The sequence below is a fragment of the Arachis ipaensis genome, chromosome B1 (assembly GCF_059453495.1).
Source record: "Arachis ipaensis isolate K30076 ecotype BB chromosome B1, ASM5945349v1, whole genome shotgun sequence".
Classification (NCBI taxonomy): domain Eukaryota; kingdom Viridiplantae; phylum Streptophyta; class Magnoliopsida; order Fabales; family Fabaceae; genus Arachis; species Arachis ipaensis.
In genome coordinates, this window is record NC_142436.1 from 49,989,491 (window position 1) to 50,002,781 (window position 13,291).

Consider the following 13,291-nt stretch of genomic DNA (forward strand, 5'->3'; position numbering starts at 1 on the left):
GACAAAGAGGTAGATCAGGATGTATACAGACTGTTACTATTTCCGTTTGCTGTAAAAGATCAAGCTAAAAGGTGGTTAAATAACCAACTCACAGCAAGCATAAGGACATGGAAACAGTTATCAAACAAATTCCTGAATCAATATTTCCCTCCAAAAAGGATGACACAGCTAAGGCTGGACATCCAAGGTTTTAAACAAAAGGATGATGAATCTATTTATAATGCCTAGGAGAGGTACAGAGGGATGCTAAGGAAATGCCCCTTTGAAATGTTTTCAGAGTGGGTGCAATTAGACATCTTCTACTATGGGCTTACGGAAGGAGCTCAGATGTCCCTAGACCACTCAGCTGGTGGATCTATACACATGAGGAAAACTATTGAAGAGGCTCAAGAGCTTATTGATATAGTTGCTAGAAACCAACATCTGTACATAAGTAATGAGTCCTCCATAAAAGAAGAAGCCAAAGTAGTGTCTACTGAACTTGGTCCTCCAGAACAAGTTGCTGAAATCAATCAACAATTGTGCTTTCTAACAAAACAGCTAGCAGAATTTAAGGAGATGCTACAAGACACTAAAAATTCGAATAAAAATATAGAGGCACAATTGAATCAGACAAAACAGCAGTTATCAAAGCAGATAACAGAAGAGTGCAGAGCTGTTCAATTAAGAAGTGGAAAAACATTAAATACCTCACTTCAGACCAGCAGAAAGCTAAGAAAAGAACAACTGACAGAGGATGAGCAAAATATTATTCAAAATTCCTCTGAGGACAGTAAGGGCCCAGAGAGGAAAAACTCTAGCGTTCAAACACCAGAAAAGGATGCAAGGTTGGCATTAAACGCCCAACCCACGCGCAGTTCTGGCGTTCAAATGCCAGGAACAGGCAAGGAGCTGGTGTCAAACGCCCAATGGAAGCTCAGTTCTGGCGTTCAAATGCCAGAAACAGGTAGGAAGTTGGCGTCCAACGCCAATCAAGCTTCCAACCCTGGCATTCAAACTCCAGTGAGGGATCAGACATACACAAGTGCTGATAACAACCCCTCTAAAAAGGCTTCTCCAACCACTTCTGTAGGAAATAAACCTGCAGGAACCAAGGTTGAGGAATACAAAGCCAAGATGCCTTATCCTCAAAAACTTCACCAAGAGGAGCAGGATAAGCAATTTGCCCGCTTTGCAGACTATCTCAGGACTCTTGAAATAAAGATTCTGTTTGCAGAGGCACTTAAGCAAATACCCTCTTATGCCAAGTTCATGAAAGATATCTTGAGTCATAAGAAGGATTGGAGAGAAACTGAAAGAGTTTTCCTCACTGAAGAATGCAGTTCAGTCATTCTGAAAAGCTTCCCAGAAAAGCTTAAAGATCCCGAGAGCTTTATGATACCATGCATATTGGAGGGTAATTGCACCAAGACAGCTTTATGTGATCTTAGGGCAAGCATCAACCTAATCCCTGCATCCACTATCAGAAAGCTTGGCTTGACTGAAGAGGTCAAACCAACCTGGATCTGTCTTCAACTTGCTGATGGCTCCATTAAATACCCATCAGGCATAATTGAGGACATGATTGTCAAGGTTGGGCCATTTGCCTTCCCTACTGACTTTGTAGTGCTGGAAATGGAGGAGCACAAGAGTGCAACTCCCATTCTAGGAAGACCATTCCTAGCAACTGGACGAACCCTCATTGACGTCTAAAAAGGGGAGATAACCCTGAGAGTCAACGAGGATGAGTTTAAGTTGAATGTTGTCAAAGCTATGCAACATCCAGACACATCAGACGACTGCTTGAGCGTCGATATTATTGAATTCCTGATGGAAGAGGTCAATATGACTGAGAGTCTCGAATCAGAGCTAGAGGACATTTTTAAAGATGTTCAGCCTGATCTGGAGGAACCAGAGAAGATAAAAGAACCTCTGAAAACTCCTCAGGATGAGGAGAAACCTCCTAAACCTGAGCTCAAACCACTACCACCATCCCTGAAATATGCATTTCTGAGAGAAGGTGACACTTTTCCTGTAATCATAAGCTCTGCTTTAGAGCCACAGGAAGAGAAAGCACTAATTCAGGTGCTAAGGACACACAAGACAGCTCTTGGGTAGTCCATAAGTGATCTTAAGGGCATTAGCCCAGCCAGATGCATGCACAAGATCCTATTGGAGGATGATGCTAAGCCAATGGTTCAACCACAGAGGCGGCTAAATCCTGCCATGAAGGAGGTGGTGCAGAAAGAGGTTACTAAGTTACTAGAGGCTGGGATTATTTATCCTATTTCTAATAGCCCTTGAGTGAGCCCTGTCCATGTTGTCCCTAAGAAGGGAGGTATAACAGTGGTTCATAATGAAAAAAATGAACTGATTCCTACAAGAACAGTTACAGGGTAGCATATGTGTATTGACTACAGAAGGCTCAATACAGCCACCAAGAAGGATCACTTCCCTTTACCATTCATAGACCAGATGCTAGAAAGACTAGCAGGTCATGAATACTACTGCTTTTTGGATGACTATTCAGGTTACAATCAAATTACAGTAGATCCTCAGGACCAAGAGAAAACAACATTCACATGTCCATCTGGAGTATTTGCATACAGAAGAATGCCTTTTGGTCTGTGCAATGCACCTGCAACCTTTCAGAGGTGCATGCTCTCTATCTTCTCTAATATGGTAGAGAAATTTCTGGAAGTCTTCATGAATGACTTCTCAGTATTTGGAGACTCATTTAGCTCCTGTCTTAACCATCTAGCACTTGTTCTGAAAAGATGCCAAAAGACTAACCTGGTTTTAAATTGGAAAAAATGTCACTTTATGGTGACTGAAGGAATTGTCCTTGGGCATAAAATTTCGAACAAGGGAATAGAGGTGGATCAAGCTAAGGTAGAGGTAATTGAAAAATTACCACCACCCACCCATGTTAAGGCAATCAGAAGCTTTCTGGGACATGTAGGATTCTATAGGAGGTTTATAAAGGATTTTTCAAAAATTGTAAAACCTCTGAGCAATCTGCTAGCTGCTGACACGCCATTTGTGTTTGACACAGAGTGTCTGTAGGCGTTTGAAACCCTGAAAGCTAAGCTGGTCACAGCACCAGTTATTTCTGCACCAGACTAGACATTACCATTTGAACTAATGTGTGATGCTAGTGACCATGCCATTGGTGCAGTACTGGGACAGAGGCATAACAAGCTTCTGCATGTCATTTATTATGCTAGCCGCATTTTAAATGATGCCCAGAAAAATTACACAACCACAGAAAAAGAATTGCTTGCAGTGGTTTATGCCATTGACAAGTTTAGATCATACTTAGTAGGATCAAAAGTGATTGTGTATACTGACCATGCTGCTCTTAAATATCTACTCACAAAGCAGGATTCAAAACCCAGGCTTATAAGATGGGTGTTGCTTCTGCAAGAGTTTGATATAGAAATAAGAGACAGAAAAGGGACAGAGAATCAAGTAGCTGATCACCTGTCCCGGATAGAACCAGTAGCAGGAGCATCCCTCCCTCCTACTGAGATCTCTGAAACCTTTCTGAATGAGCAATTGCTTGCTATTCAGGAAGCTCTGTGGTTTGCAGACATTGCAAACTATAAGACACAAGGTTCTCCTTCTGTAACCATGGAGAGGAAGCATGAAAAGCTTCTCTCAATACAGAGTCAAACAAAACTACCACATTCAAACTCTAAGTTTGGTGTTGGGAGGCCACAACCAAACTCTAAGTTTGGTGTTGAGAGGCCCCAACCCTGCTCTGATTATCTGTGAGGCTACATGAGAGCTCACTGCCAAGCTATTGACAATAAAGAAGCGCTTATTGGGAGGTGGTGCACGAATTGTGAATCACACTTTTCACAACTCGTACCACTAACCAGCAAGTGCACTGGGTCGTCCAAGTAATACCTTACGTGAGTAAGGGTCGAATCCCACGGAGATTGTTGGTTTGAAGCAATCTATGGTTATCTTGTAAATCTTAGTCAGGAAGTCAACTATGTTTATCAATTGAATTGTGAGTAACCAGTAGAGCATAAATTAAAAGTACTTGTTGTGCAGTAATGGAGAATATGTTGGAGTTTTGGGGATGCTTTGTCTTCTGAATCTCTGCTTTCCTCTGTCTTCTTGTTCACGCACGCACGTCCCCCTATGGCAAGCTGTGTGTTGGTGGATCACCATTGTCAATGGCTACCTTCCATCCTTCCAGTGAAAACTACGCTCACGTGCTCTGTCACAGCACGGCTAATCACCGGTTGGTTCTCGATCTGGTTGGAATAGGATTTACTATCCTTTTGCGTCTGTCACTAACGCCCAGCCTTCAGGAGTTTGAAGCTCGTCACAGTCATTCAATCCTTGAATCCTACTCGGAATACCACAGACAAGGTTTAGACCTTCCGGATTCTCATGAATGCTGCCATCAGTTCTAGCTTATACCACGAAGATTCTGATTAAGGAATCTAAGAGATACTCATTCAATCGTATATAGAATGGAGGTGGTTGTCAGGCACGCGTTCATGGTTTGAGGAAGGTGATGAATGTCACGGATCATCACCTCCATCACAGTTAAGCGCGAATGAACATCTTAGATAGGAACAAGCGTGTTTCAATGGAAAACAGAAATACTTGCATTAATTCATCGAGACACAGCAGAGCTCCTCACCCCCAACAATGGGGTTTAGAGACTCATGCCGTCAGAGAATACAAAGTTTAGATTTGAAATTTCATGAGATACAAAATAAGTCTCTAAAAGTTGTTTAAATACTAAACTAGTAGCCTAGGGTTACAAAATATGAGTGGACTATGATGGATGATGCAGAGGTCCACTTCTGGGGCCCACTTGGTGTGTGCTGGGGCTGAGATTTGAGTGAGTAACGTGCAGAGGCCATTTGTGGAGTTGAACGCCAGTTTTTATGCCAGTTTGGGCGTTCAACTCCAGTTTTTGATCCTTTTCTGGCGCTGGACGCCAGAATTGGGCAGAGAACTGGCGTTGAACGCCAGTTTACGTCGTCTATCCTTGTGCAAAGTATGGACTATTATATATTGCTGGAAATCCCTGGATGTCTACTTTCCAATGCAATTGGAAGCATGCCATTTCGAGTTCTGTAGCTCCAGAAAATCCAATTTGAGTGCAGGGAGGTCAGAATCCAACAGCATTAGCAGTCCTTTTTCAGCCTGAATCAGATTTTTGCTCAGCTCCTTCAATTTCAGCCAGAAAAATACCTGAAATTACAGAAAAACACACAACTCATAGTAAAGTCCAGAAATATGAATTTTTCCTAAAAACTACTAGAAATAGACTAAAAACTAACTAAAACATACTCTAAACTATATGAAATATCCCCAAAAAGCGTATAAAATATCCGCTCATCAGGAGGCAACCCAATTTTTACTTATCTATGTTAATCTTTTGTTTTCCATTTTTATTTTATGTTTTCTTTAGGATGATGATCATGTGGAGTTACAAAAATCAAAGCAAAGTAAAAAACAACATTAAAACAGTTCACCCTAGAGGAAGAGCTTACTGGCGTTTAAACGCCAGTAAGAAGCATCAGACTGGCGTTTAACGCCAGAAAGAATCATCAAGTTGGCGTTAAATGCCAGAAACAAGCACCAAGTTGGCGTTCAATGCCAAGAAAGGGGAAAAGCTGGCATTTAACGCCAGAAACAAGCAGCAGTCTGGCGTTAAACGCCAGGATTGCACACCAAGGGCGTTTTGCATGCCTCAATAGAGCAGGGATGCTAAGTCCTTGATCCCTCAGGATCTGTGGACCCCACAGGATCCCCACCTACCTCACCATTCCAATTTAAACCATTCCCCTCCCAAACCCACCCATTCACACACCTCCATCTCCTTCACTTCTCCTTCTACTCCCTTCTTTCTTCTTTTGCTCGAGGACGAGCAAACCTTTTAAGTTTGGTGTGGAAAAAAACGTTACTTTTTATATTTCCATAACCATTTATGGCACCTAAGGCTGGAGAAACCTCTAGAAAGAGGAAAAGAAAGGCAGTTGCTTCCACCCCCGAGTCATGAGAGATGGAGAGGTTCATCTCCAGGGTCCATAGTTTAGTGGTAGAGCATTTGACTGCAGATCAAAGAGCTATGAGGAAGGAGCAACAAAGACAAGGAAGAGACATAGAGGAGCACAAGAGCACCATTGGTTCTTCAAGAAGAGGAAGACGCCACCCTCACTAAGGTGGACCCGTTACTTAATCTCCTTGTTCTTATTTCTCTGTTTTTTGTTTACTATGCTTTATGTTTATTTATGTTTGGATCTTATTACATGATCACTAGTATCAAGTGTCTATGTCTTAAAGATATGAATGTCCTATGAATCCATCACCTTTCTTAAATGAAAAATATTTTCTGAAAAAGAAAAAGAAGTACATGAATTTTGAATTTTAAAATAGTTTAATTATTTTGATGTGGTGGCAATACTTTTTGTTTTCTGAATTAATGCTTGAACAGTGCATATGTCTTTTGAATTTGTTGTTTATGAATGTTAAAATTGTTGGCTCTTGAAAGAATGATGAAAAAGGAGAAATGTTATTTGATAATCTGAAAAATCATAAAAATGATTCTTGAAGCAAGAAAAAGCAGTGAAGAACAAAGCTTGCAAAAAAAAATATATGCAAAAAAAAAAAAAAAAGAAGAGAGCAAGAAAAAGAAAAAGCAAGCAGAAAAAGCCAAAAGCTCTTTAAACCAAAAGGCAAGAGCAAAAAGCCAATAGCCCTTAAAACCAAAAGGCAAGGGTAATAAAAAGGATCCAAGGCTTTGAGCATCAGTGGATAGGAGGGCCTAAAGGAATAAAATCCTGGCCTAAGCGGCTAAACCAAGCTGTCCCTAACCATGTGCTTGTGGCGTGAAGGTGTCAAGTGAAAACTTGAGACTGAGCGGTTAAAGTCGAGGTCCAAAGCAAAAACAGAGTGTGTTTAAGAACCCTGGACACCTCTAATTGGGGACTTTAGCAAAGCTGAGTCACAATCTGAAAAGGTTCACCCAGTTATGTGTCTGTGGCATGTATGTATCCGGTGGTAATACTGGAAAATAGAGTGCTTAGGGCCACGGCCAAGCCTCATAAAGTAGCTGTGTTCAAGAATCAACATACTGAACTAGGAGAATCAATAACACTATATGAATTCTAAGTTCATATAGATGCCAATCATTCTGAACTTCAAAGGATAAAGTGAAATGCCAAAACTGTTCAGAAGCAAAAAGCTAATAGCCCCGCTCATCTAATTAAGGCTGATCTTCATAGATGTTTTTGGAATTCATTGTACATTCTCTTCTTTTTATCCTACTTTGTTTTTAGTTTCTTGGGGACAAGCAACAATTTAAGTTTGGTGTTATGATGAGCAGACAATTTATACGCTTTTTGGCATTGTTTTTAGGTACTTTTTAATATACTTTAGTCACTTTTTATTATATTTTTATTAGTTTTTAAATAAAAACCATATTTCTGGACTGTACTATGAGTTTGTGTATTTTTTTGTGATTTCAGGTATTTTCTGGCTGAAATTGAGGGAGCTGAGCAAAAATCTGATTCAGGCTGAAAAAGGACTGTAGATGCTGTTGGATTCTGACCTCCCTGCACTCGAAGTGGATTTTCTCGAGCTACAAAAGTCCAAATGGCGCACTCTCAATTGCATTGGAAAGTAGACATCCAGGGCTTTCCAGCAATATATAATAGTCCATATTTTGCTCAAAGATAAACGACGTAAACCGGCGTTCAACGCCATTTCCATGTTGCATTCTGGCGTTAAACGCCAGAAACAGGTTACAACCTGGCGTTTAACTCTGGAAACAGCCTAGGCACGTGTAAAGCTCAAGTCTCAGCCTCAGCACACACCAAGTGGGCCCCAGAAGTGGATTTCTGTACTATCTATCTTAGTTTACTCATTTTCTGTAAACCTAGGTTACTAGTTTAGTATTTAAACAACTTTTAGAGATTTATTTTGGATCTATGACATTTTAGATCTGAAATTTGTACTCTTTGAAGGCATGAGTCTCTAAACTCCATTGTTGGGGGTGAGGAGCTCTGCTGTGTCTCGATGAATTAATGCAATTATTTATGTTTTCTATTCAAACATGCTTGTTTCTATCTAAGATGTTCATTCGCACTTCAATATGATGAATGTGATGATCAGTGACACTCATTACCATTCTCAATCTATGAACGCGTGCCTGACAACCACTCCTGTTCTACCTTCGATTGAATGAGTATCTCTTGGATTCCTTAATCAGAATCTTTGTGGTATAAGCTAGAATCCATTGGCATCATTCTTGAGAATCCGGAAAGTCTAAACCTTGTCTGTGGTATTCCGAGTAGGATTTAGGGATTGAATGACTGTGACGAACTTCAAACTTACAAGGGTTGGGCGTAGTGACAAATGCAAAAGGATCAATAGATCCTATTCCAGCATGAGTGAGAACCGACAGATGATTAACCGTGCGGTGACAGCGCACCTGGACCATTTTCACTGAGAGGACGGATGGTAGCCATTGACAACGGTGATCCACCAACACACAGCTTGCCATAGGAGGAACCTTGCGTGCGTGAAGAAGAAGACAGGGGAAAAGCAGAGATTCAGAAGACAAAGCATCTGCAAAACTCCAACATATTCTCCATTACTGCATAACAAGTATTTATTTCATGCTCTTTTATTTTTCGCAATTCAAACTGATAATCATAATTAATCTCCTGACTAAGATTTACAAGGTAACCATAGATTGCTTCAAGCCAACAATCTCTGTGGGATCGACCCTTACTCACGTAAGGTATTACTTGGACGACCCAGTGCACTTGCTGGTTAGTTGTGCGGAGTTGTGAAAAGTGTGAATCAGAATTTCGTGCACCAGTAAGAACCATAGGTTCTCAGCATGGTAACATTACCCACATATCTAACATAAAATGTCCTGGGAAAGCCGAAGGCAATCTAGAACTTCAAACAGATAATTAAAGCTTATAAACATAACTAAACCATGGAAAGTAAAAGGGCAACTAACTAAGGGTCTTTGGTCTATCTAAAACTCCCCAATCCAACTCCTCCGAACCTACCAGCTGCCACCAGAACCAGTTGTTACAAACACATTTATTACAGACAGGAAAATCACAGGTAGAAAACATATACAGCAGATAAGCACTTAGCAAGTAGTTATGCAGTCAATTAGGCATTCCAAATAGAACACACTGATGAGTGGATATTTTATACGCTTTTTGGGGTTAATTTCATATAGTTTTTAGTATGTTCTAGTTAGTTTTCAGTTTATTTTCATTAGTTTTTAGGAAAAATTCATATTTCTGGACTTTACTATGAGTTGTGTGTTTTTCTGTAATTTTAGGTATTTTCTGGCTGAAATTGAGGGAGCTGAGCAAAAATCTGATTTAGGCTGAAAAAGGACTGCTGATGCTGTTGGATTCTGACCTCCCTATACTCAAAATGAAATTTCTGGAGCTACAGAACTTAAATGGCACGCTTCCACTTGTGTTGGAAAGTAGACATCCAGAGCTTTCCAGCAATATATAATAGTCTATACTTTGCTCAAGGATAGATGACGTAAACTGGCGTTCAACGCCAGCTCTCTACCCAATTCTGGCGTCCAGCGCCAGAAACAAGCTGCAAGTTGGAGTTCAACGCCAGAAAAGGATCCAAAGCTGGCGTTGAATGCCCAAAACAGCCCCAGGCACGTGAAAGCTTTAGTCTCAGCCCCAACACACACCAAGTGGGCCCTAGAAGTGGATTTCTGCACTATCTGTTATAGTTTACTCATTTTCTGTAAACCTAGGTTACTAGTTTAGTATTTAAACAACTTTTGGGGATTTATTTTGTATCTCATGACATTTTAGATCTCAACTTTGTAACTTTTGACGGCATGAGTCTCTAAACTCCATTGTTGGGGGTGACGAGCTCTGCTATGTCTCGATGAATTAATGCAAGTATTTCTGTTTTCCGTTCAGACATGCGTGTTCCTATCTAAGATATCCATTCGCGCCTCATTATGGAGAAGGTGATGATCCGTGACACTCATCACCTTCTTCACTCCATGAACGTGTGTCTGACAATCACTTCCGTTCTACATCAGATTGAATGAATATCTCTTAGATTCCTTAATCAGAATCTCCGTGGTATAAGCTAGATTGATGGCAGCATTCATGAGAATCCGGAAAGTCTAAACCTTGTCTGTGGTATTCCGAGTAGGATTCTGAGATTGAATGGCTGTGACGAACTTCAAACTCACGAGTGCTAGGCATAGTGACAGACGCAAAAGGATAGTAAATCCTATTCTGGTATGATTGAGAACCTGCAGATGATTAGCCGTGCGGTGACAGCGCACTTGGACCCTTTTCACTGGAAGGATGGATGGTAGCCATTGACAACGGTGATCCACCAACATACAGCTTGCCATAGGAGGACGTGCATGCGTGAATCAAAAATAGAGAAAAGCAGAATTTCAGAAGACAAAACATCTCCAAAACTCCAACATATTCTCCATTACTGCATAACAAGTAACTTTTAATTTATGCTCCCTTGTTCATTTGCAAGTCAATTGATAACCACCAATTAATATCCTGACTAAGAATTGCAAGATAACCATAGCTTGCTTCAAACCAACAATCTCCGTGGGATCGACCCTTACTCACGTAAGGTATTACTTGGACGACCCAGTGCACTTGCTGCTTAGTGGTACGAGTTGTGAAACGTGTCATTCATAATTCGTGCACCAAGTTTTTGGCGCCGTTGCCGGGGATTGTTCGTGTTTGAACAACTGACGGTTTATTTTGTTGCTTAGATTAGGAAAAATTTTTCTTTTTGGTTTAGAGTCTCTGATTATTGTTTTTGGTTAAAATTTTAGAATCCTTATTTTCTCTTTCAAAAAAAAATAATTTCTCTATTAAATTTTGTGCCAAACTTTAAGTTTAGTGTTTTCTTGTTGATTTCCCTTTGGTTTTCGAAAATTTTAGTTTGGTTTTCTAAAATTTTAAGTTTGGTGTTCTTTCTTCATGTTCTTGTGTTCTTGTGAGTCTTCAAAGTGTTCTTGAGTTTCTCTTGTGTCTTGATCTTAAAATTTTTAAGTTTGGTGTTCCTTGGTGTTTTCCCTCCAAAATTTTCAAAAACAAGGAGCATTAGATCTAAAAATTTTAAATCTTGGGCTATCTTATTGTTTCTCTCTCTCCTCTTTAAATTCAAAAATAACTTTTCTCTCTATTTTAAAGCAAATTTTCGAAATTTTCCTTTAAAATTCAGATTTTTATTTCAAAATTTAAAACCTTTTTCAAAAATCATCATATCTTTTTCAAAACTTCCTGACCACTTTCTCTCTCCTCATCTTTTCGAAAATCTTCACTTATTTTTATTTATTTTATTTTAATCTATTTTATTCTCGAAATAATTAAATAAATAAATAAATAAATAAAAAACAATAAAAATAATAAATTTTTACATCATCTCCCTTTCTCCGTCATGGACCTAAGTGGAAATGAACAGTCCAGGAGGACTCTGGGGTCATATGCTAACCCCTTTACTGCTTCATATGAGAGTAGTATCTGCATACCATCCATTGGAGTCAGTAGTTTTGAGTTGAATCCTCAGCTCATTATCATGGTGCAGCAAAATTGTTAGTATTCCGGTCTTCCACAGGAAGAACCTACAGAGTTTCTGGCACAGTTTTTACAAATTACTGACACAATACATGATAAGGAGGTAGATCAGAATGTCTACAGATTATTACTGTTTCTATTTGCTGTAAAGGACCAAGCCAAGAGGTGGTTAAATAACCAACCTAAGGCTAGCATAAGGACATGGAAACAGCTGACAAAAAAATTCCTGAATCAATACTTTCCTCCAAAACGGATGACACAGCTAAGGCTGGACATCCAAGGCTTTAAACAAGGAGATAATGAATGTCTTTATGATGCCTGGGAGAGATACACAGAGATGCTACGAAAATGCCCCTCTGAAATATTTTCTGAGTGGGTTCAGTTAGACATCTTCTATTATGGGCTTACAGAAAAAGCTTAGATTTCTCTAGATTACTCAGCTGGTGGATCTATCCACATGAGAAAGACAATTGAAGAAGCTCAAGAGCTCATTAATACAGTTGCCAGAAATCAGCATCTGTACCTAAGCAGTGACCCTTCTATGAAAGAAGAGGTTAAAACAGTAACTGCTGAACTCAGTCCTGTAGAACAAGCTGCTGAATTCAATCAGCAATTGGACTTTCTAACACAACAGTTAGTCGAATTCAAAGATAGACTACAAGAGACAAGGATGGCTAATATAAATATGGAAGAACAATTGAAGCAAACAAAACAGTAGCTATCAAAACAAATAACAGAAGAATGCCAAGCAGTTCAATTAAGAAGTGGGAAAACATTAAATACCCCACCTCAATGCAGCAAAGAGCTAAGGAATGAGCAAACCACCCAAAATTCACCTGAGGACAGTAAGAGCCCAGGGAAAAGTAATTCTGGCACTAAAACACCAGAAATCTGGTGGAAAGCTGGCGCTGAACGCCCAGACCATGCCCAAGACTGGCGTTCAACGCCAGTAACAAGCAAGGACTAGCGTTCAACGCCAGAAACAAGCAAGGATCTGGCGTTGAACGCCCATAATGGGCACAGTTCTGGCGTTCAGACGCCAAGAACAAACAAGGAGTTGGCGTCTAACGTCACTCCAGCTTCTAACTCTGGCACTCCATTGCCAGTGAGGGATCAGACACACACAAGTGCTGATGACAACCCCTCTAAAAAGGCTTCTTCAACCACTTCTGTAAGCAATAAATCTACAGCAACTAACGTTGAGGAATATAAAGCCAAGATACTTTATCCTCAAAAACTCCGGAAAGAGGAGCAGGATAAGCAATTTGCTCGCTTTGCAGATTATCTCAGGACTCTTGAAATAAAGATTCCATTTGCAGAGGCACTTGAGCAAATACCTTCTTATGCCAAGTTCATGAAAGAGATCTTGAGTCATAAGAAGGATTGGAGAGAAACTGAAAGAGTTTTCCTCACTGAAGAATGCAGTGCAGTCATTCTGAAAAGCTTTCCTGAAAAGCTTAAAGACCCTGGGAGTTTTCTGATACCATGCACATTAGAAGGTAATTGCACCAAGACAGCTTTATGTGATCTTGGGGCAAGCATCAACCTAATACCTGCATCCACTATCAGAAAGCTTGGTTTAACTGAAGAAGTTAAACCAACCCGGATATGTCTCCAACTTGCTGATGGCTCCATTAAATACCCATCAAGCGTGATTGAAGACATGATTGTCAGAGTTGGGCCATTCGCCTTTCCCACTGACTTTGTAGTGC